General features: G+C 39.2%; 1 long non-coding RNA gene across 1 annotated transcript in view; it reads right to left on the bottom strand.

The window, feature by feature from the left end:
• Positions 1-21,410, bottom strand: part of LOC131482826 (uncharacterized) — a 91,836-nt gene extending 70,426 nt beyond the window's left edge. Inside the window, exons 1-3 of the long non-coding RNA XR_009247330.1 lie at positions 21,352-21,410; positions 18,471-18,514; positions 8,910-8,997 (exon numbers count right to left, since the gene is read on the bottom strand). This is a non-coding gene — a long non-coding RNA (uncharacterized LOC131482826). The remainder of the gene's footprint in view (positions 1-8,909; positions 8,998-18,470; positions 18,515-21,351) is intronic.
• Positions 21,411-21,649: the final 239 nt, after the last annotated feature.

Raw genomic sequence — 21,649 nt, 5'->3', positions numbered from 1 at the left:
GTTAAAGCTCAAAGACAGGAAAACACACATGCCAATAAAAAATGGGCAAAAGATCTGGGCCCTTCACCAAGAAAGACATTAAGTTAGAAAATGTATATATATGAAAAGAGGTTTAGCAACATTCGTCATTACAGAAGTACCTGCTAAATCAACAATGAGATGCCTCTCACCTCTGCATAGCTGCCAGGTATTAGAATAATAAAATACAAAACACTAAAATTAGAGGCAAGCATTGGCCTTGCGGCTAAGATGCTGGGTGCTATGGGATGACAGGGTTTGATAGCTCAACATCAGTTCCTGACTCCTGCTTGCTGCTAATGTAGATCCTGAAAGGCATCGGTGTTGACCCAAGTAATCGGATCTTTACCACTTACATGGGAGATCTGGACTGAGTTCCAGACTCCTGGTTTTGGCCAGATCTGGCTTAGGCTGTGGTGGACATCTGGGAATTGAACCAGGCCATGTCCATTCTGTCCTCCTCTTTCACCTTCTGTCTCTAATAAATAAGAAAACAAAAAACTAGCATCAAGCATTCACAAGGACAGCCCTAGGAAGGTTCATTCATTATCACCGTAAATGCAAAATAATGCAGTCACTTTGAAACAGGTTTCCAGTTGTTTACAAAGCTAAAACAGGCTTACCATATATTTCAAAATTCATGTTCTTAGGTATTTATGCAAATGATATGAAAACTCATGTCCACATAGAACCCAACATGTGAATGCTAGAATTCCTTTATTCTAAATTACTATCAACTGAAAGCAATTGTGATGTCCTCCAATGGATGAATAAACAAACTGTTACATGTCTAGACAATGGGATAATATTATTCAGTAAAGATGAAGGAGCTACTAAGTCACTCGCCAGAATTGGAGAGAATTATGTTAGGGTAGAAACTGATGCTTTGCAGCTGGGCTGTTTTTCATACATCCCATTTTCTAGTACTCACTGAAAAATATCTGGCTGGCCTGATCAAGGAACTAAACTTGTTTTTTTAGATTTATTTTATTTTTCTAATACAAAGTCAGATATACAGAGAGGAGGAGAGACACAGAAGACGATCTTCCGTCTGATGACTCACTCCCCAAGTGACCGCAATGGCCAGTGCTGCACCAATCCGAAGCCGGGAACCAGGAACCTCTTCCATAACTCCCACGCGGGTGCAGGGTCCCAAAGCACTGGGCCGTCCTCGACTGCTTTCCCAGGCCACAAGCAGGGAACTGTATGGGAAGTGGAGCTGTCGGGATTAGAACTGGCGCCCATATGGGATCCCGACTTATTCAAAGCAAGGACTTCAGCCACTAGGCCATGGCGCCGGGCCTGAGGAACTAAATTTTTAATTTAATCTATTTCAATTTAAATAAGTACCTGTGTCTGATGGTTGTCATATTGGATGATCCAGCTACAACAGTAAATTCTACTCCCAATCCCATGCAATTTTCTCTGATCCCAGGCCCAATGGTCTTTTTTTCTTCTTTTCCCTCTCTTTTTATTGTGAGGGTCAATATAGTATCTCTTAGTTTTCATTTGATAGTGTATCATGATGGAAGGTGAGGATTAGGGACAGAAAAAAAGTAAGAAAAATGTTCACTCAATAGGGGATGGTGTTTGTGTTATACAACAGCACTTAAAGCTCTGTTTGCAATCCTGGCATCCTGTGTTCACTGGTTTGTATTCCAGCAGCTCCACTTCTAATCCAGCTCCCTGCTAGAGGCCTGGAAAAGGCAGTAAAAAATGGTCAAAGTTTCTAAGCCTCTGTCACCCACATGGGAGACCTGAATGAAACTCTTGGCATTAACCCAGCCTAGTCCAGTGCAGCACAGGCCATTGCATTCATCTGGGAAATGAATCAAGGAAAGGAAGATTTGTTGTCCTTCCCTCTGGCTCTATAACTTTGACTTTCAAGTAAATCAATAAATCTTATTTTTTTTAACTATTATTTTTTATTTATTTATTATTTTTAATTCACTAATTACATTGTATTATGTAACACAATTTCATAGGTACTTGGATTCTCCCCACCCCTCCCCAAACCCTCCCACCTAAATCTTATAAAAAATAGATAAAAAGTTAAAAGGTTTATTGAGCTAAGACAATACTGCTGTGGTTGTGGAATGCCAGAAACTGCTCTAATAGTCTGTGTAGACCCTTTCATGCTTATAAAAATCCTGTATCTAAGCACCAGGATTATCAACAGAATTTTAACAGTATATACCTGACTCACAGAGAAGCTGGCAATAAGTGGTGGAGCCAAGCAGTGCTCACAGGCTGGCCCCAGCGTAGCAACTTACAGAGCTCCTACACAGCCATCAGAACAGTGCTCACACTTTACTCTCCCATAAACACTTTCATGACCACGCCAGATCGTCTAGCACACCCTCTGTCCTATTTTCCCCAACTATGGCACATTTATCACTAACACTATATATTGACTGGATTTTTTTTTCCTTTTTGTTTGTACCCTTACCAGGACATCATTCTCCAAGGGTTCATTTTCTTCAGGTTTATATTCACTGCTCTCCCAAGCACCTAAGAACCAGGCCCAAGTACCCAATAAATATTTGCTAAATAAATGATAAAATGTAAGATAGCCATCAGACTATTTCTACTAATCAGACATACCAGTTATAAGGGACAGATATCTAGGTTGGCAATACCTAACGTTAGGAGAACAACCTGTACAGTCTCCAGAACAATGATAATCAACATCAAATTATTTTCTCTAGAGTTGTTGTCCCCAATGTGCAGTGCTGAATTCTTGTTTCACAAAATTCATGTCAATAAAATATTTTAGGGACAGAAAGGATGCATAACAAATTCTGCATCCCATATCCATTTCTTTAAGACTCATAACATGTATTATATTTTTAAAGGTTTTAAGCAGTTCTATAGTTTAAAAAAGGATCAGTTTAATTTTAAATGATTTTAAAAACTTATTTTGCTTGGAAGGCTCAATTTCAGAGATAGAGGGAAATACAGAGGAAACGAATATTCCATCCACAGGTTTATTTTGAGTGGCTGTGTAATGGTCAAAGCTAGGCCAGGCTGAAGGCAGGACCTTCATCTTGGTCTGCCAAGTGGGTTCAGTGGGCAAAGTGCTTGCTGCTTCCCCAGGCACGTTAGTTGGGTCATAAGTGGAGGATCTGGATACAAACTGGAACCCATGTGGGATGCCAGCATGACAGGTGATGGCTTAAGTGATGATACTGGTCCCAGGATTAAAATTATTTTAAAAATTCTTACATGTCTATCAGCACAGAATCTTTTCTATGAAGAGTCTCCTAGCATAGATTTAAAATGAAATGGTTTCCTGGTGGGTAATAATTCTAACACAGCTTTTTATGGCATAGATGCTGCACATCCTAGTATAAGGCTAGCCAATCACTGTGCTTCATTATTTGTCTAAAGGACGAGTACATGAACCAATGCTGCCTATCAAAGCACATCCTTGAGAATTAAAGAATGGAGCTGGGATCCAAACTTTGTTTGTCTCACAGGCCATTGGTCAACAGTTGTAACTCCTACATGGCCTGACCTATACTCCTAGCTGCCCAAAGTCTCTTTAGAACAGAGGAGGTATGCTACCCAGGGAAATGCTTTAATTACAGATGAACATAAGCAGAGAAAAAAGTGAATAGTTGAGAATAATGGAAGAAACACTAGCTATAAAACATTTAACTCTTTAAATTCAGTCTTCCCTGGAGTCAGATCCATCTATTCCCTGATTTCTATTACATAAGAAAATTAATTCCTTGCCCTCTTTTACAAAATGGGTCATCAATACACATCTGAGTAATAATTTTGCCTTGGTCTTCAAAGTCTTGCACTATCGGTTGATGAATTAATGTTAATGACTAATCAGTTAAGGGTACAGCTGGTCTATAGATGCCTTCTAAGAGGTAGGTAACAGCAGGAGATATTTAGGTCATTGGATAGTTCCTTTGAAAGATAATTCTCGTAAGTGTGTTCATTATAAAAGCAGAATTAGGCATGCAGCTCACTCTGCTTCCTGTCTTGCCATGCGATCCTCCCTTGCAAGGGAGGATTAGCTAGCCTTACATTAGGATGTGCAGCATCTATGCCATAAAAAGCTGCGTTAGAATTATTACCCATCACCCTCATCTGATTCCAGATCAGTGAGGCCACCAAATCTTGGTCCATGAGCCTCCAAAATTGCCATAGTAAGCCGCATTCCTTTCTCAGAGGCCATTCTTGGGTAGTTCAGAAAAATAACAAAAGGCTAATACAACAGCCAATAACATTTTGCTTTTTCTGCTTGGTAAAGTATACCCTTTGACGACAAGCAAAAGCCTGTCCGCTCAGATCTTAAGCAGTCAACTCAGATCTTAAAGGATTACAAATATATGTCTAAGCAGCCAGCAACAACAGCAAATGGTGCCCTTGATTCTGAGATACACATAGATTTTTATGAATGTGTACCAGTTCTTGGATGAAACCTATATAGAATCTTAGCTTTCAGTAACAGCAAGATACTAAGAACCAGTGTGATACAGTACAAATACCGGAACAAGCAGGTATGGTTCATAGTATGCAATTCCAAAGGAGGAGATGGGTGCTGCTCACAGTGGAAGTTTTTCAGTCTGCTAAATTCAGCTATGCAAATTCTCTATGCCTCATTTCTGCACAAAAGGGAAATTATCTTTCACTCAGGAAAGCAAGACACTTGCCTAATGTTTCTTCGTGTTTTCAAACAGCATCTCACATAAAGAAGGTGTTTCATTCAGGTTTGTGGAATGAATGAAATTCTGACTGGTTCTGTTTCTTATTAACATGGTTACAGTCAAGGTTGACTTAAGGAATTCTTCATAAAATTTATTTTCAGACCATTACTTCATGAATGCTATCCTTGTAGATTCAATATATTCAGTGGTTGCTTTGGAGAAAACTAAAAATACCATCCCTTGGCATCTACCCTAGAACAGCGTGCTGCCTTGATGCAGCCATAACAGTCCCACCATATGGGAGGAAACCTGGGCTCTCACAAACAGACTCCTCTTTTAGGATCAAGACTGCTGCAATTGCTCAGGCCTGCAGCCTCCCCAGCCTTATCTAGGCAGAGCAATCCACAGCTATTCTTTCATTTCTACAGGGCTGTTTAAGCAGCTTGTAGTTCAGATTTTTCTCCACTAGAGTTCAATCTTGCTCTTATCTAGATAATTTTACAGAAGAATAAAATGAAACAGCATTTTCCCCAAGGAAATTCCCAAAGTACTTTCTGTAACTCAAGTATCACACGCTGAATATATTAACAGACCTTTTCTTTCTGACATACTTAAGATGTCCTGCTTAGTATTGTCATTCAGGAACAGTATCTTGAACATCCTGCAAGCTAACAAGATATTGTCAATACTTGATAAATATTTTTTTTCCTTAGGTGTAATCTGATTATTTCTAAGTACAACCTTCAGCTGCAATTAGCTGGCTATTTAATGAGACACCATGCTTCTGGTCAGTAGGGACTCACCGCAGGACAGACAACTCTGGTAAACAAAATTGCTGATCTGAGTCTTTGCGCTTCAAAAGTTGATCTGTAAAGTTGGTCCATTATTTCTGTTTTTAAAAAATATTTTTATTATTGTTTTATGATATGGTTCCACAGGCTCTGGGCTCCCTCCAAGTTCCTTCCCCCAATCCATCATTTCTTAAGATGTTTTTCTAAGTACAAATTTCCCCATAATCTTCAAATTCACAAATTTAAAAGTTAACTCTTCCTTTCCTTCCTTTGTAGCCATTGTCTTCAGCAATTTTTCTGATATTATCAAAGTCGAGTATAAGGGTAAAAATCTCAGACCTTGCTTCCGCGGACAGTAACAATGATTCCATGCTTAAATCATCTCAAGCAAATGGCTTTAGGTATGCAGCACACATGTATCATCATTCCAGCTTCTTAGGTTCTCATCTCCCTAAATTGCTTCCCATGTGTCATAAACAGCACTTGAAGATGCTGGGATGACTTTATCCAGACAATATTCTCAAAGGTTGGATGCAGGTAAGACGAGAGAAAAATCATACTGATCCAGCAAATAGTGGTTGTTGGACAAATGGCAGACACAAAACTCTGAAAGTCCCAACTCATATCACAGACTTTGCTTCACAGATGACTCAGCTCCATCTTACAAATGAAGATACAAGCATATAAAGCATATGTATTCTCATTGTTTTCTCTTGAGCTATGAGGCGGATGGAGAAATAGCTTTAGTGGGGGAAAAACATTGATAAGAGAGGAAACAAAAGCACAATTCCCTTACAGTTTTGCCAATAGTCCAGTGAAAAACTCTTAGGACCTTGAAAAACGATGCTAGGTATCAAACTAGGGATACATAAACCTAGTTATGATTTGCTGAGTATGAACAATGTGCTTTTCACTTGATGTGAATCACTTTCCCTGAGTCAGAAAAAGCCTTGGTCCAGTTCAGTAGGGAAGGAGACAGACTAACTGATAAATGTAATTTGAGTAAGGCCACCCAATTTGTAAATGGTGAATCTGGGAGTTGAAACCAAATGTCATCTGAATATTGTGGTGAGTATTACTGCATTCTCTGTCAATGAACCCTACTTCCCCCAAATACTATTATCAATGATTGATTCATTTACTCATTCACTGATTCATTTATCAATGAATTGATTCATTTATCAATGATTGATTCATTTACTAAGTACTGACTATATGTAAGGCATTCTACAAGGTGCTAAAAATATGAGTAAGTATCTGTTGACAATATGCATTCTGCTAGAGAAAAAAATTTTTAAAGGAATGATTAAATCACATCATATTGTGGCAATGATAATTGTTACATGGAGGAAAACCAAAGTGTGCAGTATTTTATTTATTTTCTTGCTTTCTAATTTTAAACAGGGTGGCCAGGTAAAAATGTCAGCATTTTGTGTCCTTGTAAACAGTAGCAGCTAACATTTACTGAGTACCTACTGTGTACCAATCTCCTTTAATCATAGATTTAATCCTCATGACCACTTGATTCACAGATAAGAGGGAAATAAAAAAAAACCACCCAATTTGTCCAAATCACACAAGTAGTAAGAATGTAAGTCTAAGCCAGTGCCCAGGATTATAACCTTATCAGCAGGTGTCTCTTCTGGTATCCCTGCTAAACACTGTAATTACCGTATAAGAGACAACACTGAATGAAGCACACTAACCTAGTTTTCCAGCTTTGGTTTTTTTCATCTGTGCCGGTATAAAGACTAACTGCTTATTTTCCATTAAGAACTTCTCAAAAACACGTATGCATGGGATAGATTAAGTAACAAAATTATACTTTACGTAGGTATCAAAAATATATAGTTCCCTCCAAGCATATATTTATGAAAGCTGACAAATTTAGGACATAACACACTGATTAAAGAATCAGAAGATACAAATGAATTTGTTGTTGACTATACAGGCAAAGACCAACAAATCAGTCAGTGAAAAATTTATAATATAGATCTGTAGGGGAAATGGGCAGTGAGTATAGGCAATGTTAGGCATTCAATGTTAACTCATTCCTGCTATCAAAGGATGAATTTGACTATACATTTCTTAGCAAGTAAGCAGAAAACTACACTAGTTACAAGATACTTACGTTTAATTTTTCTAGACAAAAGAAGGCAGAAAAGTTTCCTTGGGAAGAAAACTTCTTACAATGGAATCCCTTTCAAAGATCCATGGGTTTATAGTGAAGAATATTTTCAACTTTTCAGGAGGCAAAGCCTCCTGCAAGAATAATTTCTACCAACTTCTGTAATAAATGAGAGTAAAGTGAAGCTGACATTTCCAGGGGGAAGCAGCTGAGCTGATATGGTCTAGATATTCTGTGTTCTGCATACATACCTTATCTCATACAGTGTAAAGAATGAAGAAGTGGACAGTTAACATTTTCATGAATTTCTCCTCAAAATATCAATTACAAGAAGCACGTATTTGGCAGGTACTATATCAAAATGAGTTTTCATGACTGGTACAAAATCATAATAATGCTAAAAAATAATTACAGCTGTCATAAAATGACCACCTAATAGATATTAACTATTACAGAACCAAGATCTGTGCTGAACATTTTACAAGCATTTTCTTCCAGGTTTCACTTTACTCTCTGAATTAGGCACTGCTGAATCCCAAGGACTGCTTGAGTTCCCCCAGGTTGCTTAGATTTTAAATAGCAAAGCTCAGATTCAAACATGGTCAGACTGATTACAAAGCTTTCATTTATTTCTCCTACTTTGTGTTTATTCTACTTTTTCCAGTATATTTGCCCCACATTTTAATTGGGAGTTTTTAATAAACTACAGCAAAACCCAAAGCAACATGAACATTAGGATCAGAAGGCATAGATGAAAAGAGTATTTTCCAATCACCAAACATAATAAGTACAAGAAGAAACAGAACCATCAACACTTCATGAAATCAGTACTACTATTATCATGACACAGAAAAAGAATAACTGAACACTGGTCTAGACCAGAACTGGACAGCACCTTAAAGTTCTAGGCAAAGAAGACACAGTAGTGACTTGATGGACTGCTGTTTCAGAACCAAGGTCAGCGGCACAGATCCTACCCACTAGGGGGCAGGGTAGTCCATTACTTTGCCATCATTTAGAAACCAAACCTGGCTCTCCAGTGGGACAGAAAATCAGCTCAATTTCCAAAGCCTCAGAATGGGCAATCAGGACTCCCAAGAATTCATGTTTGTCCCAGAGGAGAGCTTTGGATCACATTTAGGATTTGTGTAAGCACACAGTGGGGATCTCACATTTTGTGCATGATAAATGCAATCTTAAGAATTTAAAAGAAGTACAAAATACCAAATATTAGAAAAGCTTTTGGCTAATAGCAGCCTGATGATCTCTCTTTGCCTCTGTGTTAATATTAGATGGTTTCACACTTACTTGTGGCCTGGCAGCCATGAATGGTCTTTCTAGGGCATTCATTGAAACTATCTTTATCTTAACTATTGAAAGATCAGGCAGGGAAATTCTATGAGGATAATGGAACCAATGTGGTTAAAATATGGGCTTTGGAACTAGACAAACTTGACTCTCTCACTTTGCACTATGTGACTGAGTAAATGATAATCTCTCTGCACTTGCATTTTCTCAATTGTAAAATGTGATTAATAACAACACCCATCTTACAGGATTGCTCGGATAACTTAGAAGATCTCTAAACACCTGATCTGAAACCTAGCACACAATGCTCAACAGGAAGTGCCCACCATGATGATGGTGATGACTCTACCTCTTGAGGGGTAAAACAAAGCCACCTCAATGTATGGCCATGTATGTGTCTTAGTTAATGCATCTCAAATACATGAAAATAATGTGTGATGTTCTTTCATTGGCTCATTTATGTATCATCCAGAATTTACTCAGCATAAGTAACCATCCATGTAAATACGAAGATAGCCATCAAGACAGCTCAGAAACATTCCAGCCTATAGTGAGGACGGCTCCAGCCTCGAAACAACCACACAGGAAGTTCAGCAGCCAGGATTTGAACTGGTGATCATAAGAGATGCCAGCATCACAGGCAGAGGCTTATTCTTTGCTCCACAATGTGGCTTTCAGTATTTCTTTCAAAAATTCATTTAGATTTAACAATATTTATTACTGCCTCACAACCTGGTTTATCCCCCAAAGAAACAAAGCTGCTGCTCTCAAAGCATTTTATAAATGATGGGATACAGACAGGAAAGGAAAACAGATACACAACCATGGGAAATGATGTACATGTTGTGAGAGACTGCAAGGGAATAATGTTGCAGGGGAGAAACCAAACCCCTGGCATGCTGGTGTGGCAGAGGAAATAAGGATAAACATAAGCCTGCCTAGTAAAGAAAAGATCCAATGAAGGTACAATGGGCAACTCCACCACAAGCAATAAAGACACCAATGCAGAGACACAGTGAGGGGAGAGGAATGGTTTATACCCTTCACTGTGTATTGAAGGTATATTGAGAAAGAGATAAGGGGTGAGAGTACATTCTCATAGCCCAATGAAAGTATCAGCTTTATCAACATGCCAACTCTGCAACTTTGATGATGTATTGTGTAATGGCTCATTTGACTTCATTTTTGAACAATGGCCACAGAGAAGAGGCACTAAAAACCCAGGCATCCGGTCATGGTACTTAGGGATTGGAACTCAGACCTCTATATGTTTACATAGTGTGTGCCAATCACATAGAAAGAGTATGTCTATTATGAGTGGAAACATGAACACAACCCTTATACTCTGAGTCTCCCCCAAGTCATTGACAAAATGAGTTGAAAAAAATCTGAACCACTTTTGGTCCATTCCACCTCAAAGATTTTATTTCTAACACACTTTGAAAATATCTTCTGCTTGAAGAAATTCCATCTCTCTGAACAATCAAGCTGTTGGCACGGTCATAATTAGTATTGCTGTCACTAAAACCAGCTGCAATTGCTTCACAGTCTGCAGTGCATCCTGCTGGGTCCCACCATGTCTCCTGGACATTGTCACTGAATGAACTCTCAAATACCACCGGCTTTTCCTTGTGGTCAGAATTCTCCTTTGCGACATGGGGATAGGTTGAAAATCTAAAGCAGCATGTTGGAAGCAGGTACTGACCATGAGTGCTGTCAATGGGTTACTCCCATGCCCAAGCTCTCTTCTCCAAGTGCAGGATAATTCTAAGGCCCTCACAGTTCTTCAGTAGGATTGACTCCCACTATTCAGTGATAACTTTGCAATAATTCTGATTTTCTTGGCGTCTCCCTTCCAGTATTTGTCACTCATAAACTTGGGCTTTCTGGGGTTATTTCCACAATGAACACCTGCATATTAATCCTTCTTTCTGGACCTTTTAATGAACCTTAAGTTATGGGTGTATGCATTTTCAGGTGTCTATCAGTTATTTTTTGGAATGGATATACATTTACAGCCCACAGTTGAGAACAAAACCACATTTGCCATGAATTAAGTCTGGCTGTGATTTGGGATTATTTCAGTGTCCTTGTTCATTTTTTGTGTCATGTGGTTGACACGTCCAGACAACTTGTATGAGGACCTATGTTCTCAGGCCACGATGGGGGTCCTTACATGCTAATTGTCTAGATCACAAAAATGGTTCAAAGGTGAGCAACTCCTTCCCCTCCATAATACTCCTGACATGGAGATTTTGCCATTGTTGACAAACATGAAGGATTTGGTGGATACTTTCTATCAAAGATATGTTCTTTCATTGAGGCCCTACTGCCTCTGGGGATTCTAGAAACTCATTTTTTCCTTCTTTTGTGTGAGCCTTGTTTGGGTTCAGGGCACACCAACTTGTACCCCTTTAATATCCAGCACTGGTATCCATTTCCATGGACTGAATGAATCCTACTGATTCACAGGATCTGAGACACAATAGCAAATCCTTATATGACTGTATAAGTGAGTTTTTTGTTTTGTACATGTGTGTGAGTGTGATTGTGTGCTAGCACATGCGCAAGCATGAGAAGGAAGGGGCACATTTAGGGCAGAGAGAGAGAGAGACAGAGAGAAACCGAAAGACTGAAGAAGAGGGCAACTTAATTCTAAAAGCCGAACAATGCTTCAATTTCCTAGAGAAGAGAAAAAAGAAATAAGATGATGTATTCCTTCCCAGTAGCCTACAGCCCTCCCAAAAGAAAATCAGCAGTGTTTGTGTGTGACTGCTATTGTTGCTGAAATATCTTGTCCTGCTGCTTGTGAAAGCTTGAAGAACTCCATGTAGCTAGGAGTTTGCAGGAATACAAGAAAAGGAAAAGAAAAAGAGGCATCATCTCCTCTTAGGATAGGAGAGAAACCTTTCTTGCATTTTTCCCAAAAAATTTCAGAGAAAGAGACAAATACACAGACAAATGACTCCCAACCATTGGTTTACTCCCTAAATGCCAGCAATGGTCACAGCATTGTTTAGCTGAGTCCATGAGCTGGAAACTTTGTCTGGATCTCATACATGGATGGCGGGAACTTATTTGAGGCACCGCTATTTCTTGTTGGCAACTACATTAGCAGGAAGCTAGAGTCAGAAGGTAGGGTCAAGACTTGAACCAAGGTGCTCGGATATGGAAAACATGAATCTTAGCCCATCTTAATCACTATGACAAAATGCCTTCTGCAGAAAGTTTTTAAAAGATTTATTTGAAAATCAAAGTTACAAAGAGAGAGAGAGAGAGCTCTTCAATTCATTGATTCATTCTTCCAGATGGCTGCAATGGCTGTGGATATTCCAAGCTGGAGGCAGAAATTAGGTGGTGCTTCATTCGGGTTTCCAACATACGTGGCAAAGGACCAAATGCTGGGACCATGTTTTATTGCTTTCCCAGGACATTAGCTGGGAGTTGCTTCAGAAGTGGAGTAACCAGGACACAAACCAGTGTCCATATGGGATGCTGGCATTATAGCTGGCAACCTCACTTGCTCTGCCACAATGTCACACACCCCTCCTCCCAAAGCCTTTTATATTTCTCTTCTGCATAAAAGCAGCTTAAATCTTCAAGTGAAGACATCTCAACTGTGAGTACATTGCCTGTTTCTTTATAGAGCTGTCTTGGAATAGGTAACAACTGATAGAGTAGTAACAGGTTAGAGATCAAATGGGCCAATTGCCTTTGTAGCTATGTCCTCTCTGTGGATAATGCTTTCCGGGTAGGTAAAAGTAGGCTTTCAGACTAACTCAATCATTGCTATGGTTCATCAATACATTGGACACCAATTCCTTTCAGATGAATTAAAAGAAGCCCTTAAAAGTGAAAAACTCTTACACACAACTATTTCATTTTTGATCAGTCCATCTCTGTCTTTTTAATACATAGCTTTGAGGTAGAAATACACAACACTTGAAATGGTGAATTAATGTTCTTGAACATGGACAGTATTTCTGTTAATGAGAGCATGAGTTTAAGGAAATCAGATTCACAAACTTGATCTCTATGCAATTCATGAAGCTCCATCCAATATCCGCATACCTGTTCTCCTGACAAGCTTCCTAGTTTTTTCAGGAGATCACTGGCTATCTGGTTATTTCCTCAAGTATTTACTACAATCTCCAAAAAAAAAATTTACAACAAAATCCTCAAACAACATACTCAATTAAGGATGGAAAAGAAAATAAGTAGCTAAAATATTGTGATGCATGGATGAGGTTATAATGTTTCTCATCAGTGAAGTGCTCCATGCCATCCTGCTGAGCTATTTATAAGCAAAACCTGATTTTAACTGTTATGGCAACAGACAGGGAAAATGTGGGAAGTGTTTGTGGCTCAATTGTTCTTGAAATGCTGCAAAATGCTATTGATAAGTATGTGGGTTTTGTAGAAAATATTAAACTTTTTCTTGCAGCTGCAGCTGGACTTCAAAGGGTGCATGCACACAGCTGCTTGGGCGTTACCATCCCCTCTGAGAGGAGAGAAGAAAAGCATTTGTAGAAAATAGAAGTGTCTTTTGGCCGTCAGGATGACTTTTCAACTGTTTTCTCTATTAATACACAAAGCGTGAGACATTAAACGTCTAGTCTGTCTTATACTATGTGCACTGTGGAATCCAAATGCAGAATACTTGGCCAACACAATTTAGACAAAACCAACAAAATCTCAACAACAGAAACAAAAGGTCAAGTACATAATTCTTGGTTTTCTTTCAAATTGTCTACCAAAATGAGGACAAGTTGCAATGGTTGGGAAAGGAGTTCCGGGCTTTTAAGACATGATTTTTTCAAGTTTCTAGTAGAAAACCAGTGTCCCAAATAAAATGATCACACACACACCCCATTACATATTCTTTTGTCATATGTGAATAAAAACATACAATTTTATCTAGGAAAGTTCCTTTTAGAAATCATGCTGTTGTATCTTCTTTTAAAATAGTTTTTCAGAGGAGAGATCTTTTTCTTTCAACCATTCATGTAAAGATAGTATTAAAAAATAAAGTGACCCATCCATTATTATTTCCACTCCTAGAAAAACCCATTCTGCCAATGAGGAGTCATCAGTACCTAATTCTAGAAGTCTTGCACATAACTATAGAATTTATATTTTCTGAATTGGTGGGAATTCAAGTGAGTTTTGTGACTGAGAATTCCATGAGAATTGGATAACGCTAATGTTCTTTGTTGCTTGTTTCTCTGTGCCCTCTGCTAGCTGGATTCTAAGCATTTCTCAGCAGATCTGAACTATCCATGCTACTTGGACACAGGAGTTGGAGGATCTTGGTTGGTGCTATAGTACCTGTGTTACAGAAGGACAAGCATTTGGGATTAGCTTTTCTGTATTCAGTTTTGATATTTCATTATATGTCTGCTTCATTCTCTTTTCCCTTTAATTTGGAGAGAATCCATCCACTCTTCAAATTTCCCACTAAGAGGTACCAGCTTCCAGCGTATGCAGTACACTTTAAAATCCAAACACTGAGTGGTATCCCTGAATCCAGGAGTAGTTGGGATCCAAAGCTTATTACAGCAGAACAGTATTTTATGGCTTCATACAATGTTTCATTGTTTTCTGGGATACTCCAGGCCTTGCTCTTTTTTTTAAGATTTATTTTTATTGGAGAGGCAGATTCACAGAGAGAAGGAGAGACAGAAAGATATTCCATTCACTGGCTCATTCCCCAAGCGCCCACAATGGCTAGAGTTGAGCTGATCAGAATCCAGGAGCCAAGAGCTCTAGTCTCCCACATGGGTACAGGGTCCCAAGACTTTGGGTCATCCTCTACTGCTTTCCCAGGCCACAAGCAGAGAGCTGGATGGGAAGTGGAACAACTAAGACAGGAACCAGTGCCTCTATAGGAACATAGTGCATGCAAGGCAAGGATTTAGCCACTGAGGCGTCACATCAGCCCCAGGCCTTGCTCATTTAAGGAAATCCATTTATGGCCCAGACTGTTTTAGAAGTAGGTGTTTGGAGGTGGATGTGGTGACTCAGGGAGTTAAGCCATTTCTCTAGATGCCTGCATATGAAATCAGAGTGCTTGGTCCTAGTCCTGGCTAATTCATGCTTCTAATCCAATTTCCTACTAATGTACCCAACAGTCAGTGGATAACAGCCCAGGTACTTAAGTTCCTGCCACTCATGAGGAAATCTAGATAGAGTTTTGGCTCCTGGCTTTAGCCTGACATAGTCCTGGCAACTGTGGGATTTGGAAAGTAAAGTAATAAATCTGAGCTCTCTTGGTTGACCCCTCTTTCTCTGTCTCACTACTTTTCAAATAAATAAATAAATCTCAAAATAAAACCCCACAAATCAAATAATGAAAATGCAGTAGTGAATACATAGAAGCAACAGCTGTCCTTATAGAATTCATCATGGGGAAAAGGGCCAGTTAACCGTGGTCCCTTTAATGGAGACACTTCATGGGGAAATAGGACACAAGTAATAAATAAAATTAAATAATAAGACAAATAACTATTTTCTCTTCTCCTCCTCCTCCTCTTCCTCCTATAAAAAGTGATGAGCGTATTCTGCTCACATCACCAATCAGCAATTGTTAAATACTTTGACAGCAGCAGATGTCGACTCCAAAATTAGAGGCATCTGGTATGCTCCATGAAAACCAGCACATGCAAGAGCAAGCTCTCAAACGTGCCCTGAGACATCTTGCAGGACCCCAAGGGGTGTTAGGACAGCACTTGCAATGGCATTCCAGCAGCCTGTGCCCCCGAGTGATTTCCTGTGGCTTCAAAACGCCCCGTGAGCTACTGCTTTCCCTCCCAGGCTCCATCAAGAGCAGAGCTTCCACGAGAGTCACCATTGTGCCTCTGTGGCCACTGCATACGGCTGATTTTCTCAGAAAGGGGGAAAAAAACAGATACAGTTTTTGACTCTTTCACCACTGTGAAGAGATTTGTGAACTACAGCTAAAGGGAAAAGCAATTTCATGAACCGGCAAAAACGTACTAGTCTGAGATCAGGAATTACATTTCATTTTATGACAGTTTCACAGGCTCTGGGATTCCCCCAGCCCCTCCCTGTATTCTTGCCCCGGCTCCACCCACAGAGTTTGTTCTAGCTGCAGGCCTCAGCCCCCAGGGGAAAAAAAAAAAACAGAAATCATTCCCTAAGAAGCACAGGTTGATGAAGTGACTCACGGATGTCACACTGGGAGAGAGTCAGATGCACATCATTTCTGTCCCTTTGTAATGTCCAGGTAATTTAGGCCAGTTCCCTTAGCTGTAAAAGGGGATGGTTACAGCAAAGATTTCCCAAGCCTTTTTTTTTCTTTCATTTAATTTATATAAAATGAGGAGATTTCACATCTTTCACCACTCAGATTTAGAAGCATAGGGGCTTCCTATGGTTGTGTTAAAGAAGAATTAATTAGAGCAAATAAATACCTTATTACAATGCCCAACAACATGCTAACATGCTAAGTATCTTTTTAGTGTTTTAAGATTTTGTATAACTGCTTCCTCTTCAAAAAATGAAATCCCAGCTGCTGGTTTACTTCCCAGATGTCTGTAAAATTTGTAGTTGAGCCATGGCCAAAACCAGGATCTGGGAACACAATTGAGGTCTACCGCAATGGTGGCAGTAACTCCACTCTCTGAGTCACCATCACAGCCTTCCAACATGTGTCTTAGCAGGAGTTGCAGCCAGGTATTAAACCCAGGTACTCCAATATGGAATGTGGGTGTCTCAACCACTTGGCATAGCTAAGTACCTACCCCTGATTTTATTTTTAATATCAATGAAGGAAAACAAATGTTCATTTACTTTTTCACAAATTGGGTAGCCATGTAAGGACCCTAGTGATTTTCACTGGCCTTTCTTTTTTTTTTTTTTTCTGTTGGTTCTCTTGAGGGGTGTGTGTGTTGTATATAAATCTATACATGGATGGATGAGGACCTTGCTGCTGCCCATAGGAATCTACACAGCACTTGGTTGCAATACAACATCCTGTTAGTGCTAGTAGTGAAACACGTGTAATATGGTTCTATTCCTATAAACATATATGGGGGTGGGAAACACAAACATTCACAAAATAAGATTCTAAAGAAGCAAATAAGCAAAATTAGGAGAAGAGTATACGCTATGGAATGCAGATAAAAGCACTCAATCCCATAATTAGATTGCTGTCTTTAGAAGAGTAGAAATCAGATTAAATTTAGACATTATCTAAAAATGATTCATCATAGAAGTATTGACAAGGGCCTCTACGAGACAGCCTCATTGATAAAATAGTCCACTGATCTGCAACTAGAGCAATGCTGTGATGTGTGTACGTAGGCAAGTACAGAGGGCAAGGCTTGCTTCATGCAATACATGGCACCAAGAAAAGATTAAAAACTAAGTGTTAAAACTTGCTAGGAACCACTTTTATATGCTATTTATAAAATCTATATTTTGGGGACTTTTGATAGATAAGGTTGGTCTTTTGTGGTATCTATTGATTATTAATAATGAAAAATTGTTTCACCAACATGTGCTGGTTTTCACGTGCAGAAGTGTTTGCTATTGTTTTAGAACATGAAGACAGTCTAACTTCCTCCTCAATCACAGATCTTGGTTATAAAATTTTATTCATTTTATTATCTTTCCTATTATTATGATAGTTTTAATAATAAAGGGTAGCATGTTTTTTTGTAATAATAATGATAATTTATTTACCCATGATTGATGCCACAGTCTATGTTTTCAGAGGGATAGTTATATTTAATTATTTAAGCTGAACAAATTTCATGGATTTCATATATATGGATCTAAGAGCATAATGATACATTCTACCCTATTTTCCTTCCAGTCCACATTCCTACTTCTCATCCTCCTTCCTTTTGTTGTTTAAGTTTTGGAAATACATATTTCTTATTTTATGTTCATTATCTTAACTCTCCATCAAATAAAGAATTCAACAACTAGTAAGTAGGAAAACCTCTGTTTCTCAAGAATATAGACAAGGCTGTAAACAGCAGTCAAATCTAAAATGTCAATTTTCCTTGTAATCACTACATTTTTGATCAGTATATTAGTTACCACAAACCTGGGGAAACGTATAATATTTGTCTTTTGGGGACTGATGTTTTATTTTGTACAATGGATTCCAGCTACAACTATTTTATTGCAATAGACAGGATCCCATTCTTTTTATGGCTGAGTGATATTCCACAGTAATACATGGCATTGATTTCACCATAAATTGCAACTTGGTTTACACACAGGCACTGTGAAGACCCAATTTTCCCAATGTATCACAAACAAACAGCTCAGGGCTGTCAATTAGAGCAGCGGTGGATCCTAGGAAGGTTGCTGGCACATCAGTCTCTTCCCCAAACTTAATGGGTATCTTAAAAGTCTTTCCTTTGCTACTTCTGATTTATTTAACAAGCAAACGTTGAGAGACATACAGAAAATGATCCCAATTGCTGTGCAGTCCTAAAATGACTGAAATTGTCCCTATCTAGGACCAAAGCTGGGAGCCAGGAACTCAATCCCCGCCTCCAATCTAGGCAGCAGGAACTCACTTACCTGAGCTGTCACCACTGTCTCCCAGGTCCTGCACTGGTGGGAACCTGAAATCAGAAGTAGAGGTGATTATTAAACCCAGGCTCTGGTAAGAGCAGCATATACATATATATAACCTGTATCTTTCTCGTTGGGCCAAATGTCCACCCCAGTGGGCATCTTAATCTTGATGAATCACCTTTCCACAAGCTTTCAATGGACAAATTCCCAGCTCTCTGTCTCAAGAGACTGTAACCCACGGAAGTGTGATTTTTTTCTAAGAAGCATAGTAGTCTCATTTGTTTCAGACCCAGCGTATAGGATTTCCTCTGTCATCCTGTGGAAATGTGACTCTTTGAAGGAATAAAACTGCTCATGGCTTCTATCACTGCCACCAAATCACTCAAATAATTTCATTCAAAATATCCCAATCACTGATTATTATTCAGAACAGATTTCATCTTGTAGTTCATTCATATCATCTCCCAGTGTGGCCGTCTCCAGAGAGCTATAAGGCAGCTTCCCATATGTAGTGGGAATGAGAGATGCTGAGCTGTGGCTACTGTGGTTCTTAACCAGAGACTAGTTAGCCAAGTCTACTCAATTGTCAGCTATTCACTAATCATTACTATCTGTGGACCCCTACACACGAGCAAATCTCAGAAAGTTCATAGAAAATGGAACTGATACATTTTTGACAAAAAATTTGGAATTCATGTATAACTTTGGAAAAAAAGATTATTTTTATTGGAAAGGCAGATTTACAGTGAGATGGGGAAGACAGAGAGACTCATCTTCCATTCATTGGTTCACTCCCCATGTGGTCACAACTGCTGCAGTGGAGCTGATCAGAAACTAGTAGCTTCCATGCAGGTGCAGGGTCCCAAGGCTTTGGGCCATCCTCAACTGCTTTTCCAGGCCACAAGCAGGGAGCTGGATGGGAAGCGGAGCAGCCAGCATTCGAACCAGCACCATATGGTATGTGTAACTTTTTCATTACATTTATTTTTCAAGATTCTCTCATACATCAGGATTATTCTGTGTGCTTTACCAGGATTATCTGTCTAATCCTTGCAAGGATCCATGAGGTAGTTAGCATTTATTATTCTATTCTTTATTATCTATTCTTCTTAGCATTTATTATTCTAATGAGTAATGGATGAGGCTAAAAGATGTAAGGGTTATGGCCATTTAGGAACTGAGGAAAGTGGAACAAAACACTGAGAACTTTTGGCATTGAAACCCACATTGATTAACCACAACTCTTGAGTTTGCTAAATTATATCAATCAAGCAATCAGACACTCGGATGATCACCTTGCATGAAAATGATTTTCTGTCATAGAGATGAAAAGAACAGGTTCTGGCATTAGTCTTTCCATGATTTCATTTTAATTAATTTATTTAGGAAACTGATAGACAGAAAGGGGTAGAAATAGTGAACATATTCCAATTCACCAGTTCACTCCCTAAATGCTTGCAAGTATTAGGATTGGGCTGAGACCTAAGCCAGGAGCCATGAACTCAATTCCAGTCTCCTAGATGGGGGGGCAAAATATACTTTTACTGCCTCTCAGGGTTACTGTTAATAGCAAACTGGAGTCAGAAGCCAGAACTCAGTGCCCAGCATTGTGGTGCAGTGGGTTAAGCTTCCACCTGTGATGCTGGCATCCCAAATGGGTACCAGTTTGAGGTTCAGCTGCTCCATTTCAGTTCCAGCTCCCTACTAATATGCTTGGGAAAACAGCAAAAAATGACTCAAATTCTTATGTTCCTGCCAAGCATGTGGGAAACATGAATGGAGCTTCAGGTGCCTGACTTTGGCCTGGCCTAGCCCCTACATCATTCGTAGCTATTTGGGAAATGAACGAGCAAACAGAAGACTTGTATCTCTGTTTCTCTCTGTAAGCCTGCCTTTCAAATAAAAAAAAATGATCTTCAAAAAAATAAATAAAAAGAAGTCAGATCCAGGAGTCCTATCTGGGCACTCTAATATGGTCCACTGTGTCCTACCAGGTATCTTAATTGCTGGATCAAGTTGCCTGTAACTTTTAATTCCTATTCCCTACTTACTCTTCATGTTTTCTTGGACAACTACTAAATCCCCCATGAATGTAGTTTTCTTATGTTTCCAAATGGGGAAAACACAGTGGAATCTTTTTCCAAGGGTGTTTTGGAGGATTAGACATGGTACAACAACCCACAGATTTGGTTCAGTGCCTTGTGGTGAGTGTTTCATAAATATTACAGTATTAATATTATAATGGTGCCATTAACTATCAGATACTATTGTTCAATAGGATAAGGATGTGACACCTGGCCATCTAAGGAGTCATGAAGACATCTAATAATTCAGGATTTGTCAGGTCACAGTTGTAAATAGGAAACCCAGAAAGAGAGCAGTTTATTGCACAGGAAAAAAGGAAAAGGCACAGTAGTTGGAAACAGGTGCAGGAGGCAGTAGTTTGAGTCAAACCCATCACACAGCTTCCAGCCACATGGAATTATGATATCTTTTCTGTCTTATTAAGGATTCACATCTGGCTTCAAAGTTCAAATGCATACTTTGTCGGAACAAGGGTGCACAGGGGCTGCCTACGCAGCTATCTTGGCTGCTGTTCAGGGCACTGGGGGTTTATGTCTCTTGTTTTCTCCTGAATTATTTATCTTGAGCATCTGTGTTTCATTATCTTTACGTAATGTCACAACGGAAACAGGAAAGGATGCTCCTTTCTCATTTGCCCACTGACAGAGAATACACCCTGCTGCTTCCAGGTGTCCTTTTGCCTATCCTCACTCCTCCAGCTATCTGCCTGTCACCGGGGGCACATCCCTTCTCCTTTGGGGCTGAGTGAAGCCAGCCTCCAGCCAGCTAGGGAATGACAGAGGGTCCCAACTCGACTTACAGATAAGGCCATCCGGTCTTCTTCAAGAACCCCTCAGCTCAGCAGCTCAGATTGCCTAAAAAATAACAATGCAGATAGAATTTTCTTCTACAGCTAACAAAATGCAAATATCCTCTAAGAGATGGGCTTGTTCCCATGGCCCAGACTGAATTAAAAACTTTAAGGATACCAAGATCATTTGGCAAATGATACATGCTTGGAACTAGGTCATATATATTACATTAACTCGTTTAAATTTTATCACAACCTTATAAGATGGTTATCTTATCCTTATTTTAAATAGATAGTAGAAAATTAG

This window comes from Ochotona princeps, chromosome 21 (genome assembly GCF_030435755.1).
Source record: "Ochotona princeps isolate mOchPri1 chromosome 21, mOchPri1.hap1, whole genome shotgun sequence".
In the NCBI taxonomy this organism is placed as follows: Eukaryota; Metazoa; Chordata; class Mammalia; order Lagomorpha; family Ochotonidae; genus Ochotona; species Ochotona princeps.
The sequence above is the reverse complement of the archived record's forward strand: the minus strand, read 5'-3'. Positions and strand labels throughout refer to the sequence as shown.